This window comes from Sylvia atricapilla, chromosome 1, assembly GCF_009819655.1.
Source record: "Sylvia atricapilla isolate bSylAtr1 chromosome 1, bSylAtr1.pri, whole genome shotgun sequence".
Lineage (NCBI taxonomy): Eukaryota > Metazoa > Chordata > Aves > Passeriformes > Sylviidae > Sylvia > Sylvia atricapilla.
This window is the reverse complement of record NC_089140.1, coordinates 12,070,391-12,087,729: the sequence shown is the minus strand read 5'-3', so window position 1 is coordinate 12,087,729 and position 17,339 is coordinate 12,070,391. Positions and strand designations below refer to the sequence as shown.

Sequence of the window (17,339 nt, the reverse complement as noted above, 5' to 3'; positions counted from 1 at the left end):
CAGTAACTAAGATGCCTAAATGGCTTTTGCCCTATAATTTATGTTGTTTCTTCAAAGGAAGTGGTTTTGTAGGTACTATTTGCATAAATGCACTCTTTTCTGTTATCAGAATGATTTCCTGCTTTTAGAGAAAGAAAAATCTTCAGAGATGAACATATAAGATAATAGTATTGCTATGAAAAAATGATCTCTACAATTAAAAAAAGAAATAAATACTTTGCTTACTTATGAAGAGTCCATCTGAACTGCAATGAAACTTTTGAGTTCATAGTTAAATTATGAACTGTTAGCTAAATATTATGTTAGCTTAATATTTAGTCCTAAATATAATCCTACATTACTACAAGAAGTTCTGGCCTCCTGTGAATCGATAGCCGTGTGTGTCCATTGAGGATAAGATTTTACCTGCAGCTGGAAATAAGACCTGATTCAGAGTATCTGGTTTTACCATTATATTCCTCATCACACTGACCTGCTGATAGAGAGCTTGCATCACAGAGTCTTTTTTTTTTTTTTTTTAGTGCATTGTACATATTCAGAAGTAAAAAGAATCCCTCTGTTCAAATCTTCTCATGGTTAAACAGCTGGGAAGAAGCTGATGTGCTGAGCACCAGCCAGCTCTTCAGAGGACAGACAGGTAACTAAGAGCCTGTTTCATACTCAAGCTCACCTCTCTGGGTACAAGATCACACAAGTCTTGCTCAGAGGCAAGATGTTATCTGGTCTAGGATTTAGGGTTGAATACAAACCTAAAAATAAGCAAAAAGAAAATTATCTAGGCACCTGTCTGGGGAAAGGTTGACATTTTGGTAACTATATCCAAAATGGAGCTCCTAAAAGCCCCTTTTCAAATGCCACATAGCATCAAAGGCACCTAGTCTTCACAGTTGCATTTTGTGACCTTAAAGTTTCCAAAGAACTTAACCTGTGCACTATATCAGAAGAGCTCATGTTCTGACATGGTTGAACACTGCACAGTGAGCACTGCACTGTTAAGCTCTCACTGAAGACCCAGCTGGGCTGCTTTCCTTCACTGAATTCCCCTCAGGGTCTTCCTGACTTGGTAAGCATTATCAGGGCAGGGCTTATCCATACAGACCAGATCAGATCCCCAGAAAACATGGAGTGCTTTCATAGATACTGAATTTGTGAAGAGGACACAGTACAATTAAACCATTGATTTAAAACATAGCAGCTCCCCCAGGAAGTGGGAGATGAAAGTTAATTCCTCCCTCTGCCAAAGGAATTTCTTTCCTCTTAGGTCAGTGGTCAGAAGTAACAGGCTATGTATAATATGACTAAGGTTCTTTGGGCCGAAAAGAAATCAGAAAAGTCAGCATGACTACTCTGAGAATGACACATCCTTTTTGACTTGGCTACTTAATAGCTACTCAACTGTTCTTTCTGTTTAAAATTCCCTGAATCCTGCATTCTTTTCTCAAAAGTGACAAAACAAGTTTCAATAAGCCTGTGGAATTTAGTTTTCCTCCCTCAGCTGCCAGTATCACCTGGAGCTCTGTGGTTATTGCATTTGCCTGAGGACAAGCTAAGAGGAATTGATCTATTCCTGGAAACTGAAGAGAACCTCAAACTCAGGCTGTGCCCTATCCAGATGTCATTTACAAAGAACATGGAAGTGGCTGTGGCTGGTATCTGCTTCAGGTTGAGGACAATTTTTCAAAGATTGTCAGCCATAACCTGATCTCTGTGATGAGAGCAAGCATTATACCACATGTCAGAGTTTCTCGTGGGAAATCCAAGATATACTTTACATAGAAGGTATGAACACAGAAATTCAGTATTTCTTGTCATTTCCATCTTCTTGAATAACCCAGTCTCTTTCAAACGTGTTCCTGTGTAGAGTTCACAGACACAACCTGTGCTCAGTTATGCACAATAGGGACAGATAAGGTAACAGCTGCGACACCACTGTCAGACACGGAGAAATCGCTTGTGGTCGGAAAGACCTAGGAACCAGAGAATGAATTGGGTTGGGAAGAACCTCAAAGATCATCTATTTCCAACTTCCCTGCCATGGGTAGGGATGCCATCCACTAGAACTGGTTGCTCAGGGCCCCATCCAACCTGGCTTTGAACACTTCCAGGGATGGAGCATCCCTGACTTCTCCAAGCAGCCTGTTCCAAAGACGACACATTTCGGCATGGCCAGCCACCAGCTTTGCTATCTATACCCTGTCTATCTATCTCAGAAACACTCAGGCTTGATGATTCTTCTACTTTTTGGTCAGAGATTATATGGCTCCTGTGTGGTCTATTTATCCCTCTACAAAAGAAAATTGAAAGGACTTATTAGTCTTCAATATGAAAAGAGGTGAAGACTCAATAAAGATTTACATCATCTCTTAGTGGCATAACACACATTTTAATGTGTTTTTGCTTGACATGCAAGGCCAGTACAATATGAAAGAGTGCTAATGAATACAATAAAGCCTAACATTAAGCTTTTAACTTCATCTAGGAACAGTGTATAATGCAAAGTTGAGGTCAAAAATCGACATCTAAATCTTTTTGCTATGGTATTTTTCATGTCAATATGATCCAAAGTTGCTTTCTATTTACATTTCTTGGACTTTATCAATTTAAGGGTTTTATATTTATTTAAGTATAGGATGTTAGATATAATTTGCATCTGTTAGAGCAAGTCAGACCTTTTGCTGCCCTCATGGGTGTATGAATGTCAAAAAGACTCAGCATTCCAGGAATACCATAATGAACTAAATATGAAGTTAAATTCACGGGGAAAAAACCCACATCAAAAGTGAGGTGTGTTTTCAATCAATCTCTTCAGATGATTCAGCTACAAACATCAAGTTTGTATAATGACCTGCAGCCCTCATTCCCATGAACAGCTGTATGAGGCAAACCAAGAGCAAATGAACTGTGAAAATCATTATTTTCACTGAGAGCCTAAGTAAAGTAACATTTATTTTAACCTTTTTGTGTTCCAATGAAATTTTATTTTAAAGGGACACTAAAAGCATAATGTAATTATGTGTTTGCCTTTCCTGACACAGAAAGGAATCCAAAATTGACCTCTTTTGTACTTCTAATCAAAATTATTTTCACATCATAGTTTTTTAAAAAAATTCAAAATCCCCTGTATTCAAACCATGGCTGGGTTGATTTCTTCTCTATGGATATAAAGGTGTATAATGCATAAAAAAGGCCAAAAGTGTGTATGTTTGTTAATTTATATATTTAGATGAATAAGAGATGCATTTATGTATAGATATGTATCTTTGCATACATACATATATCCATACATGTATATATGCATCTGTTTGCATATAATCATGTATGTACACTTCTAATTTTTTAAATGTATTTAATATATGAATCATGTCGAAATTTCTTGTCAGCACTGAGGCAGCTCCTCTTCTTTTACAGGGAATGTTGCTTTTTAACAAAGAATTCTTATAATTGCTCTTTAAAAATTACACGTGGCTCAACTCCATGCAGCTACACACTATACAGAGCTGTGTGAAGTCTCATTATAAAACCTCAAATCAGTTAAAGCTCATCTAGTTAGGGGTTTGTTAATAGCCTGACATTCACCTTTGGGTCATTATAATGCCTGTGTGATCTCTAAGAGGATGAAGTACATCTACAGATTTTTTTGTTTTGAAAGAGATGCAACAGAAAGGAGTTAAATAAGTGACATTAAAACTAACTAGAAAAGGCCATCACAAAATGCTTGTTTATTCAGAACAAAAACAGTAAATTCAGTTTGATAGTACTTGCTATTGCTTTTATCTTTCTGCCAATATTTGTTTGCTTAGCATGTCAATAAGGGTTGACTTATGAACTGTGTATGTACAAGTGTTTGTGCTGCACCAGTTCATGAGTTTGTCTTGGGAGCTGATGTTGGCATGGGAATTTATGCAACAAAGAAACAGAAATGGTGTCACATATGAAAGGGATCACCAAAGGCTTAGACAGGTAGAACAAAATACACATATTGAAAAACTCAGAACAGTCAATCTTTTTATATTTGGAACTGCTGCTTATTACTGCACCATGGTTGTGCTGAGCATGGCACAGAGACAGGATGACCACGGCCACATGTGAAAAACTCGCCATCAACCTTTGACTGAAGTGTGTCATTGGATGAGTAATTTCAAATGCTGTACAGTCTAGAACATTCAGAGCATACCTGCAAGTATTTCAAAACCAGTTAAATTTGCTGGATAAACCATTTTCTCCTTAAACAGATCACTTAGTATGAGATGACAGTAAAACAATCTAGGCAGTTTTGTCTAAGTTTTCGTGTTTTTTCCCCTCCAACTGACTCGAAAGTTTAAAATCCACAGGAAAAAGGAAACACAGGGAAAGGTTTAGCCCTGTGTATTAAGACAAAAGATGACACAGTTACACAAATAGAACTCCGGGTGACATTATTTGTCAATTTGTGACTAATTGTCAGTGCTCACCAAGCTGCTTGGCTGAACTAGTTACATGTGACAGTGTGACTGATCTCACTGACACACTAAGAGTGTGTTTTTAATAGGTGAAAATGGAAAATTAGTAACATGGATAACCAAATAGCAGACTTGGTAAATTTAGGAGAAACATAAATTCAAAGGATTGTACACAGTATATTAACACCAAAATAGTTTTACAGAATATAAAGCAATTCCTTTAATGAAAAACAAATACTACTGCAACATTCTGCATTCCTTTCCCACTTTGCTCAGCTGAATGTTCTAGTTAATGTTCAACATATTTAATATTTACATATCTCACTGGATTAGATTGTTTATTTTGTTAGTTTTAACACATGTTAAAAATGCTATGCAAACAGTGATGACCAAATGCTGGTCAGAAGAAGTTATATCACAGATTGAAAACACTACATCCTGTTTTAGAGCATGCATGTGCACTAGATAAAGGCTTAAGGTCTCTTTCAGCTCAGTGATTCAAAACTTTAGATCATGCTTGGTGATCATAGTCTGGTGACTATAAAGAACAGACACAAGAAGCTGCTTTCATCAAGACTCTTTTGCTTGTGCCTTGTAGTGGTTTATTAAAAAAAGCTGCCACTGACCAGGAAATCATATCTGAAACCTCAAAAGCCAGAGTAATGATGAATATTTAGATTGAGTCTGTTAGAATGATTGATAAATATCCCTCCAGTGAGTAATAATTCTTGACTGACAGATTACTTCCTTCTTAGACATTTTGAATCAAACTAACACAGACATTTTGATTGCACTTCATTCTTTTACATTAATGCAGCATAAAATCCTCCCACTGCTACATATGTGTCAGATAGAAACATTATCTTGAATTCATAAATATTTATTGATAACAAATCTTATATGAAAATTCCTGGATTGCTAACAAAAATGTAAATACAATAGATTTATCTTCTTCAAGAACTCTAAATACTGATTATGCTAATTTAAATGGTGCAGATAAGGGCCTTGAAAAGATGGACATCAGGCCTGTTGGCTTTTATTTTTACAGATCCCCAAAGAATGCTCTGCAGTTTAAAATGTAAACAGAAATGAGTTTGCCTCCAGCTAGTTTTTATCTAATATTAAATGCAACTTGTTGGTGCCAAGTATTACAAGGGAAAAGAGGATGAATGTTACAATAAGATCATGAAGAAGGTCATCATAATTGCGTGCCCCAGGCTTCTGCACAGGAGAGCTTTCAAGGGGTACAAGTTTCTAAGGCAGTGGGGCAGATCCAAAGCTAACATAAAGAAGCCTGCTCTCTCTGAAGTCGGTAGAGGCAGCCTGATTTGCACTGCAGAGCCTCCTGTCTCTGAACAGGTAACACAGCAATTCCATGACGACCAGTTAACGAGCTGTCAAAGCCTAAACACCGGTTATCCACTCGTCTGTATCCAGGAAAGTGACATAGAGCCAGAACTATATGTGTAGCATTTAAGCATCTGCCACAGATGGGGAATTTAGCACACTTGCTGAAATTATTCCAGGAATCCCTAAACCATATTTGAGCATCAGTAAGAGTATAGAGGAATGCACAGTTATCAAGAATGCCATCTAGTGTACCCTCCAGCAACACTCCACCATAACAAACTCTCTGCTCACCGAAATAAACTGAAATGATGATGAACTGTATATCAGACTAGATTGTGATAGATGGGGCCATTAATAGCAACCTGAGGAGAATCAGATGGCTAGATCTAATGGAAATCACATGGCTTTTCAAAGCAACTTGGAGTGTTTTGTTCTGTAGGATGGCACAAGATTCTTTGTATATGATTATGTAAAATTATTCTAGTCTCATGCAGCCTGTCTCACTAATCTTTCATTAGGATGCCTTGTGGCAAGTCTGTAACCAGAGGCTCTCCCCATTTTCTGTCTCTGAATCACTCTGAATGTAGGGAAGAGGAAATTTTGTGAAACAAGTCCCCTGGATAGCTCTGGAGAGTTCTGAGATAAGCATTACCATGTGCAACCCCAGTAAAGATGCTCGGTATGATGTTATCTGGCAAGTGGTTACTCTTAATCTCACTATCGCCCAAGTTGCTCTGGTATGCAATAACAAATTGTAAATACCAAAATGCTTTCCACCATCCACATCACATCTCTTAGTTCTTCACATACAAGACTCAGTGACTACACTTCTGTGGTGGTACAATGTGAACCGAGAGCAAAGGCTTCCCATTACCCACTCATTTCAAATCTACTCACTTGTAATGGGTTTGCTGCTCCTCACCAAGCCAGTTTTCCAAGAGTTGTGGGCAATATTGCTGGGAATCATTTACACACAAATAATTTCAGTTTTTATGCACACTACATGGATTTTCAAGAAAAATCTTGATATGATTCCTGCTGAATTCCAGCTTTCATTAAGCAATTGTTCAGATTCATCTACTATGTCATGATTAGTCATGTAAAGGCATTCAAATTTGTGTTCTATACTACATTTCACAGTTAATAACCCCTCCATTTTCATCTACAAAATCAAGAATTAGTTAATGAGGAAGAAAAGTCTAACAAACAGTGAACTAATCTAGCATTTAACTTCTCTATTTACTATATACTTCCTGTATGACTTTAGACAACTTGTTTGGCCATACTCTAACTTCCTCCAATGTTAACCAGAGATAAAGGCACAGCTGTCACTACAGAGCTTTTTGAGGGTAAATAATGTGAAAGTCTGTGAAGTGTTTGAACAGAACAGTAGTAGAGGCAGGTAATATAGTTATAGAGATCTGATGTTCTGCTCACTTCCAGCAATACTAATGCATGCTCTCTTCTCTGGAACATATTTGCAATAAGCTTTGTCAACAGCGCTTCCAGGTTGTTTCAAACTCGTTAATGAAAAGGGTAAGTTCTTAATGTGTTTAGTGACATTGTCCTGAGCACAATCTGCAGCTGAGCTGTCAGCTCCAGCATACCAATGATGCTGCCCTGGGAGGAAGAAAGCTGCATTTTTGCTCTCTCAGATGGCTGCACAAACACTGTGAAGGCTGACACAACCCATATTGCTAAAGAGCACAGAAATTATCATTCAATAAACTGACTGACCACAGGATATCAAAAGTTTCTCTCTCCTGTATATGTTTAATTGAAGTAAAACCCACATATGATTTAAAAAACCTCCAATAGAAAATTGCTGTTAGAATGCACATTCACTGTTATCAATGGAATTGCTCAAGCCAATGAAGATAAAAAAATTTGAGCCAGCAAAAGGTGGAATTTTATTACTATCAGTAATGTCTTAGCAAAATACTAAGACATTGGCATCCTTATAATCTATGTTTTCCACTATGAGAATAGAAGAAAGTAGAATTAGAGCTCCTGAGCACCCTGCTTAAGCTGGAAGACCCCAGTGTGATCTACAGTCTCCTGCAGTTTTGACACACTTTCTCACTCTGATTAGTACATGAGAATTCAGCAGGAAAACAGAACTAGGAGAAAAAAAGATTGATATTGAACTTCTCGGGAAACCAACAGCACATGCTGAAACACCTATCTTTTTTACTCAAAGTTTGTGTCTGCTCACATTGCAGAGCTCTTGATGCCCATTCGAACTGCTGTTATGTGATGCGCAGCACTTTGCAGTCCCATTAGTCAGAATACCTTAGAAGCAGATGGACAGCATCTCAGCAGGAGGTATGATTGTCTCCATAGCTATTAAACACTGAAAGTAGTGAATGAAAATCCCCCTATTACAGCTAGGTGAAGTGAAAGTCTGACAGAAGTCTGAATCTTCACTATTCTGGGAAAATAAACTGCACCCTGAAAGCAAATACAGCAAGAAAACTCAAGGGTAAAGAAATACCAGGTATAGAAGTTTTAAATGGAAGATTTTAAAAAAGAAAGGAAAAATGTATCATTTAGTAAATAGAATTTCATATATTCAGCATAAATCAGAGAAAGTGCATGGTAGTCAAGCAAAATTGGGTAGGTTGCATACTTCAGGATTTGCCCATAATCCTGTCTTTAAATACACGATGGTATTTAGTGATATTTAAAAAGACTTTAAAGTGCACACACAGACATGCAGAATAACTCAGTAAATCAGTAGGCATGAGGGGAATGGAAAGTAGATACTTGTCTTGGGAAAACTGATATAACAGCTTGGACTTCACAGTGTCAAATCTGGCATCGATTGATGACAAATTTACTCCATTTTCTTTCTAAGGAACTCATTGACTCCAGCCAAGCAAACTTTCTCAGATATTCACAGTCTTTAGATGATGAATCCAAATTTTCAGATACACCACAAAACTTCACCCAGATCTCCAGATGGCCTGCAGTTCATCCTGCAGGCTCTGGTGTAACTGCTGTGCCAACATGGAGCAGGTTCATGGTACCTGAGTGACAAAAAGATCTGCCTAAGGGATGCTTTGACAAGAATTCTGTCCCTCTGAGCAAAATTAACCCTGTGAGCTCTCTGCAAAACACAGGGCAAGAAAACTCCAAGCACTTCTGAACACATGTAGTCCTCTCCTTGCAGTGATAGGAGAAATGTTACTCCTGTTGAGTTACATTTGGTCCAATTTCAACAGTCAGTGGTTGTTGAAGAAAATGTAATTTCTTTGTGTGTTAAATGTCTTCAATAACAATGAAGAAAGAAAAAGCTGCATGGGAAAAATTATGTATGTGTATATATATATATATATAATTTCCATGTAATATTAAGAAATATCATGTTGTTCCCAGGTCTGCATTTCCCAGTTGCCAGGAAGGTTTCCTCTTGAACTTTTTTCTACCAAAGGGGCAAAAACAGGACATGAAAATACCTGCTAAACCATTTAAAAGATGATCAGATGATTAGACAATCAGAAAATACAAAAAATCTTTCCTCATTAAAAGATCTGCGTTTGGTATGCACTGTAGGTTACCTCTAATCTTTCATTTGGAAAAAAAAAAAAACAAAAAAAAAAACAAAAAAAAAAAAAAAAAAAAAAAAAAAAAAAACAGTATGAATAAAGAACACATCTCAAGGTACATAGTGATTGTTTCCAGTGATTTTAGAAGAATTAATGAAGGAAAATTTTATAATATAAGTGCTTGGCTTAACTACCACTATTTTTGGTGGCACTCATTTTTGGTGGCACACTTCACATTTTTCAGTAGCCACTTCTAAGTGTGAGTGCAAAACCTGGATGCAGTTTAATTCCTGAAAAGCATAAAGGTTCTTTGTACTTATGTTGAATGTGTATGACTGATACACAATAAAACCTCAAATTATAGACAAAATACCTTAAAATTCAGGTATTATAGACCTCTACCTGATTGATTAATTAACCAGATATAAGATTTAAAGGTGACTTGAATGACAGATTTTAATAGTGAAAATATGGGCCCTGTCATTTAAAGAATAGCAAAAAAAAATAATGGCTGGAAGGAAAGTCAGCTCTCTTCAAAACAACAGGAAGTAGATTTTGAGAGTGAGAAAGACAAATTATCAAAATAAATTCCAAAGGGAAATGACATGTTCTCTTTCTTTAAACCTTCAAATAAAAATGTGACATGAAAATAAGCACAAAACCCCACACAAGTTCTCATTTTCCAGTTAGGAGTAACTACACAAAATGATATGCCTGGGGTCAAACAGGACATTTAGTGGTCCTGCCTGACTTCCAGTTTCATCAGTTAAATTCTCAAAATCTGCAGAGTAAATGAACAGAACTATTCCATAAAAATAATTCTTCAGTAATTTTATACAATATTAAGCATATTTTGCCTTCCTTTTATCAGACGTAACTCTAACATATTTGGGCAGATTTATTCTGCAAAGGGTTGAACACCTGCATTGAGAATGATAAGGACATCATCATGGATACCTATCTCTAACTAGAGTAAAGAAAAGCACTCTGGATTGGACAATTCATACTCAAGTCTAATTTGTACTGCAAACAATCCAATAACTGCTTTATTAAGGTTAACATTAAAGAGTCTGTTTCCTCAAGGGAAGTCATTTCATAAACGATTATGATTAAAGCATGTTCCCATTTTGAAAAGAAAAGACTAATAGATGAACTTACATGATATTCTGAAGAGAAAAGCTTCTGGGTTAGAGACTGTACCCTGATTGCTTCCAAACATGTTGGGAAGGTGGTGAAGATGTTGCACATTCATGAAAGAACAGACATGTCTATTTTTGGGCCGTGATAAATTTTGACAAGAATTTACCACTATTTATGAATGAATTCTTCACTTTTATTTACATTCCTTCTGGGTTTTTTTTCCTAAAAGAGAATGATTATTTTTTTGAGTTTTTAGTCACATTCAGACAAACTGTAGCACCAAGGACTCGGTCACATCTTCATACCCCTAAGGCACACAAAACCTAAACCCCATCAACAGAACTCAGCTTTGGAGGTGCTCAAACAAGTTAGACAATCATGTGGCAAGGCCATTCTTACCAGTTAGGATTTGAAATTGTATATGTCCAATAACAGAAAACTAAATGTGAACTCTAGGCCCAGGCAATAAAGCCATAGCTTAATTGCTTAGGAACAATTAAAGCCTTCAGCTAAACCTGTGTGACCAAGGGTGAAAAAATAAGGTGGTTTTTCTCTGTATCTTTCTTCTTGCCCTTACTTCCCCTTTGTGAAAGAGGAGACTGCAGAAATTTCCACAGGCACTTCTCTTATTTTGAAACCATGGACTCCCAAACAAGAAATAAATGTGACAATCTTAAAATCCAACCAAGATACTAAACAGATCCTTTGTATATCATGTATCAAAAGCAAATACCACAACAACTTATGTTAATCTGTGCAAAATTCAACACCCTTGGCAAGACTAATGGGCCAGGAGGTGTGTGGGATTTTTAAACTTGAGAATTTATGAGAGCAGTTAGCTGTTCAGAATCTCCCTGCTCCTTCTGAGACAAAAGAGTGAGATTAAGTACTGGTCTTAACACTTCATACTAATAGAAAGCCATAGGTGCAGGGAGAAAGAAATTTAAAAATTAAAAAAAAAATAAGAAAGAAAATGGGAGAAGAGAAGAGAAGAGAAGAGAAGAGAAGAGAGAGAAGAGAAGAGAAGAGAAGAGAAGAGAAGAGAAGAGAAGAGAAGAGAAGAGAAGAGAAGAGAAGAGAAGAGAAGAGAAGAAGAGAAGAGAAGAGAAGAGAAGAGAAGAGAAGAGAAGAGAAGAGAAGAGAAGAGAAGAGAAGAGAAGAGAAGAGAAGAGAAGGAAAACTTAAACTCCTGTATATCAGGGTTGGAAATTTTCTTCTTAAATTTTGCATAGCAGGAGATACAGCTACATGCCTAATAAAATGAAAGTTTAAATACAAAACAAATCACCAGAATACAAGGTCAAACCTTCTGCATATTCTAATCAAACCTGCCATCTGAAAGAATAGTATTTAGAGTAGAAAACAAAATATGGAATGATACTGACTATTGGCATTTTCATTATATATTTCATATGACAAATAAACCAGAGGACTGGTAGAAAGTAACACAATTTGAATGCTCTGGCTACCAGAGATGCTGGGTGGCATCTGCATGTCATGCTGCCCCATTACCTCTCATGGATGGCCACAGAAGACTTTTGAGAATTCAGGCCAATATTGTTAATAATCATTAGAACTTATAAGAATCTGGTGTTCTATGGGAAGAATCACATCTTTAACACAGAAGTAATTGTATTTTTCTAAATGGAGGATGGAGGGCCAGATAGTCTCTTTGTTTATACCTAAGATTTAAATCTAAGATTTCCATCCCCTGAGTTATATGAGTTTCTGAAGTGTACTAAGACTGAGGGCAAATGTGAACTGCATAAAAGGCTACAGCAGAGGTCTGTGTTTTGTATTGGCAGAGTCCGTGAAATCCTCATGGCACTTTTTACAGTCAAGAGACAACACAAATTCTGTGTAGCTGATTTTGAACTTCAGTTACCTACAGTGTCTCCTCACCCAGCTCCAGCTCTGGAGTTAACATGAGCAAATTCAGTTTAGATATCTTCAGAAGTAAAGCCAAACTAACCATGCTTTCTAGAGAACAAATAAGTTTACATTAATATTGAGGAAAACTTTGAAAAAGTTTTGTGCTGTTTTTAATTTCCCATTTAAAAAATAGAGCTGTTTGGACAAGCTTCCTAAATGACATGACACCATGGCAGAAGAAAAGAGAACATTTTTCTGCTCTTGATCAGAGCCTCAAAATAATAACTTTCTGAAATTAGAGATTCTTCAATCAGAGACTGAGGTTTCTTTCAGTCAGCATTCATTTTGTTGCTTTTATATGAGTGGCAACAACTGAGAAAACACAAAACAAAAGTTTGGTTTTGTGCTCAAAATATCCAAACACACGGAAACACATATTGAGCACCACTTCCCAGCAGGTTGGTGGGTTTTGTGTATTGTCACTGCCTTTTTTTGGAGCTCTGTTATGGAGAGAGGACTGAAAGATGAGTTCCAGAGCGCCTACTTGGTGCCTGAAATGGAAGTTGGATGAAACGTAGGCAATGAAGTCCAAGAAAGTGATCCAGTAAAGATGCGCAACAAGGGGGTGCAAGATGCACCCAACAGACGCTAACACTCCAAAACCACCTTCCTTTTCAGCCTCAGATGCTGTCCAGAGGCTTGTGCTTGTGGAAAGCTCACATCTCAACTCCTTGGTGTCTTGGGGACGAGGGACCATGTGTCTACCCTGCAGCTGAGCTCTGCCAGTGTCATGGTGCCACTTCAGCACACTGAGTTGATGCCAAGAACAGCCACTGTGGTGATGTGCAGGGCCCAGCCTGTGGGATGAGATGCAGTTCTGCCTCTGCCCACCTTCTAAGACATTTGTCCTGAGGGTTTTGCTGTAGCTGCACACCACTTAAAACTGACCAGGTGCAGTGTCAGCTTTGCAGCCACAGCAGTGCTGGTACCAAGGTTTCCTTCTGGAAAACACTGTCAGGGCTGAAGGGACTGATAAGCCTCCCTGTTCCTGCCCAGCCCTCCAGGCTCCTCTTGCCACAGCCATAGCCCAAGACACCCTTTTAGCCCCCTGGTGTCTGTCAGTCCCTGTGCTGGAACCCCAGGCTCCCCTGTGCTCTCTGCCCACACGTGTCTGACATCTTGTCCTGTCCCTGTCCCCAGAGCCCAGGACTGAGGCTGTCCTGCTCCTGACTGCAGCCCCAGAGAGCCTCTGCAGCCCCCAGCTGACCTCCATGGGGAGTGACCATCCCATGGGGTGTCTTGGCAAATCCCCTTTCACCTGCCTGGACTTGGGCTTCCTCAGCCTCCACCCACTGTCCAGTCTCTGTCTATTTTCCAGGCTCCCAGAGCAAAGGAAAATGGCATTGGCCATTTCCTCCACTCTGTAAATACCTGGTGACATGGAAACGTGGAGAGCAAGGAGACATCTGCTTCCATCCACTGCTTTTTTTTCCTTCCCTAGCTTGAAAAATGCTCCATTGCACCCCTCAGAGAGAAAAACAGCACTACAAATGTATTGAAACAAGCTGTCATTGCCCTAAAATTTCCTTTTACGAGCAAAGGAAATTCCACTACTCCAGAATGACAACCACAGCACTTCTGAGAAACCTCTGTAAATCTTGACTGAGCACAAGCGTGTTGCTTTAGCCAGGTTTATTACTAGGAAGTACTGAGGAAAATGTGATGAGAAAGCCCATTCTTGGGAACTCCAAACCAATAGCGAGATTGAAACTGCAGAAATTTTCCCTGCAGTGAACCAAAGCCTTAAAACCTTCTAATGGTTGGCTCATTGTTACACAAATGCCTCTACATAAATCAGTCAAGTATAATAAGATAATAAAATTTAATTCATGCACAAATATCTGGCAATCAGTTATGCTGGAAATAAAATTCAGGGCACTAAATAGGAGTTTTAGAGGGTCTCCTGAAGCATGATTTAGGTAATTTTTGTCAGAATATGACATGATCTCTATAAATCCATGCTGATTTTCATGCATATTATCCTGTTTTGCCACATTTGAGAGCCATGGCAGTGCTGGAATCAAGGTCTCCCTCTGGCAGACACTCTCAGGGCTGGAGGGACGGATGAGCTTTGCTGCAGAATCCATTTGGTTCTACAGTTAGGTTTATGTTGGTAATCAAATAGAAATAATATTTACTGAAGATTAAAAACTGACTTGTAAAAATATACTTGGCATCAAAATTTGAAACTTGGCATATGATGGGCTGTCCTAAGAACTGCCTAAAAATAATTTTCTTTCCTTTCTCAAATTGCACATACAAATAAACAGAGGCTCTCAGAGTTATTTGTATTAAAAAAAAATCAACTTCATATTTTCAAATATATATTTTTGCACTTGTGTAATTCCCAAATAGAATGAACCCAAGTAAAATACCATAAAGTTCCTATTAATGTCTTTTATTAGAGAGGTTAAATAGCTAAAATTTAGTTAAAAATAAATTATATCAAGCCATTTCTTTTTCCAGATGGAGCAAAAAACACATTTGAGCTTCTTACCAACTACATATTGCTTTAATGCTTCAAAGGGGGTATAAAACCCCCAGCCCATGGCATTTACCTATGGCACCCAAAGATTAACTCTCATTTATACCAGAGACACAAGGAACAGGGAGCAGCCAAAAGCATGGAAGATGAGCCCTAATTTGATTCAGCTTGTGTTGACTGAAATCCTACCTAGACCCTTTTGTCCCTTCCTTTTAGTATTGAGCCACTGACTTAGAAGGAATAAGGTCAAGCGACTTGTTTCTTTAAGCAACAAAAACTTAGCAAGATGAACAATATGTATTCTGTGCAAGGTTACTCCTCTCTCTGGAGCCCTCTATTTTATCCCACTGTTCAGCCAACTCTAAATGCCTTGAGTAGTGAGTGTCCTGCCATGACACACTCGATTAGGGAGCTATGGATTGAGGTCCTCTGAGGAGGTACAGACCTCAGGGATTCTCAAAATTTTAAGGAACCAACTACTTAAAATGCTCAACTTAAAGGTCACCATCCAGCCCTTTTTCCTCTCCCCATTCTTGCCTCACTTCCTCTGTACCTTGACACAAAGAATGATGTGAGGGAAACAGTGAAACTCCTTGAACTTTCCTACTCTTAGACTCTTAAACAGATTTTTCCTTGGAAAGAGAAATCGGCCCCAATACCCAGAGACCAAAAGAAGGAAAAATAAAGTCAAGTGAAGTACATAGGGTTTTTTCCAACAAAGCTCAGAGGGGATTCTGGCATGAGACAATAGTCTGGAAAGAATCAGAGAATATAGTAGAAAGAATGTCTGAAGGACCTCCTGAGATGAAGCCAAGAAAGGCTATTTTTTGACTTCAGTCCAGAAACATTACCCTTTCAGGAACTGAGGTCTGGGGAATTTTTAAAACTGTTAACTATATCCTTTTAGGTAGCCACTGAACTGAGGAGTGGAGTAGATAGAAGAATTAATATGAATGACTCAGATTCCACATAAATCCAGATTAGCAGCAATTTGGGCATAGTGAGCTTTTGCCTATTTCCTCCTTTTTTCTCTCTCTCTTTTTTTTTTTTTTTTTTTTTCCTTGAGGCTTCAACTGTGTAAGATATAGACAAACAATAAACTTTGGTCCCTATACAGACCAACTGGATGAAAATAGTTTATGGGAGTTCAAGTATGATAAGCTCATGATGCCTTGTGGATTTAAAAACCTTCTGCCCCTAAGCTCTGTGAGTCACTCATCTTCAGCAGCCAAGTAAGTTTTCCCAAGTAATTCAGGAGCTGACTGGCTCAGACCCATGGCACTGCTAGAGAAGCATGGAACTGCTATGAATGTTCAAAATCTCTTCCTGTTTTGAGATAATGCAGAATAAAATAAATCTGCCTTGAACAGAGTCAGACCTCCTGCCAGACACTGCTCACAGTGTGCACACAGACAGCTCCTGAAGCTCTACTGATGGGTAGCAATTTGTTAAATTGCCATAATTCTGGATGGATTAAGGGCAAAGGTCTCACATATTACAGCTACAGGAATAAGTCTTGTCTTATGATTGGAAATTCTATTGCTATTTCAATAAAGCAAGGTTGGACAGAACAGCTACAGCAACAGGATCACTATTGCCATTCCATTCCCTTTACTGACATTGTTCTGCCTTATCCACCTGCAAAAAGTCATGCAATGGCATCTGAACAATATCGTTCCTCACAATGGGATACAGTGGGTAAATGCAGCTGCTGTCTTATATTTTCCCCGTCCACAATTTCTATATCCCTTCTGTCTTTTGGGTTTTTTAAAAAACACCATCACCCCATGAAATTCCGCACTCATAAATTTAATCACATATCTCTGGTTGTTGGTAAGAATGTTGTCAAAGTCTCCTGTATGTACAAAAATTCACTAAGACTCTTAGGTTTTACAGCTGTCTTTCAATACTATTCTGTCTTTTTTAAGAATAGTATGATTAAAATCTTACCAAAATACACATTCATCCATGCATTTACCACCAAAACAGGGGTTTTTTAGTATTTTAAGAATGCTTTGGAATAGTGTTTTCCATAGGTAGAAGGCTCCTTGAAAAATATATTTGATTTTTGAAGTGGCACACATTCAGGTTTTTCTCTTTTCCAAAGGACTAGAAGTTGTGGCACTGACTTCAGTGTTGACAGGGTCATATCTTGTATGTAGATCTCCCTAGTTAAAAAATTATGTTGGATCATCATTCCCTGCTAATCCAGGCTGATTTTTTACAAAGAAACAAAGTTTCCTTAGACCATGCTTCTGCTTTGATCTTTTATCTCTGCTTAATTAAGAACCCTGATTCATTTTACCTTGCCAGAGTATCTTGTATCCCTGAATCATTTTCCCTTGGCTGGATTAAAAAAGGTGGCTCTTGGCTGCTTTCCACTTTTACCTTTGCATAGCTGGTCTAACAAAAGTGGCTAACATTTTCCTTCTTATTAATTTTTAG

At 38.0% G+C, this 17,339-nt stretch overlaps 1 long non-coding RNA gene across 1 annotated transcript in view; it reads left to right on the top strand.

Moving 5' to 3' along the window:
- The first annotated feature begins 9,234 nt into the window (after positions 1-9,234).
- Positions 9,235-17,339, top strand: part of LOC136363336 (uncharacterized) — a 303,243-nt gene continuing 295,138 nt past the window's right edge. Inside the window, exon 1 of the long non-coding RNA XR_010743977.1 lies at positions 9,235-9,427. This is a non-coding gene — a long non-coding RNA (uncharacterized lncRNA). The remainder of the gene's footprint in view (positions 9,428-17,339) is intronic.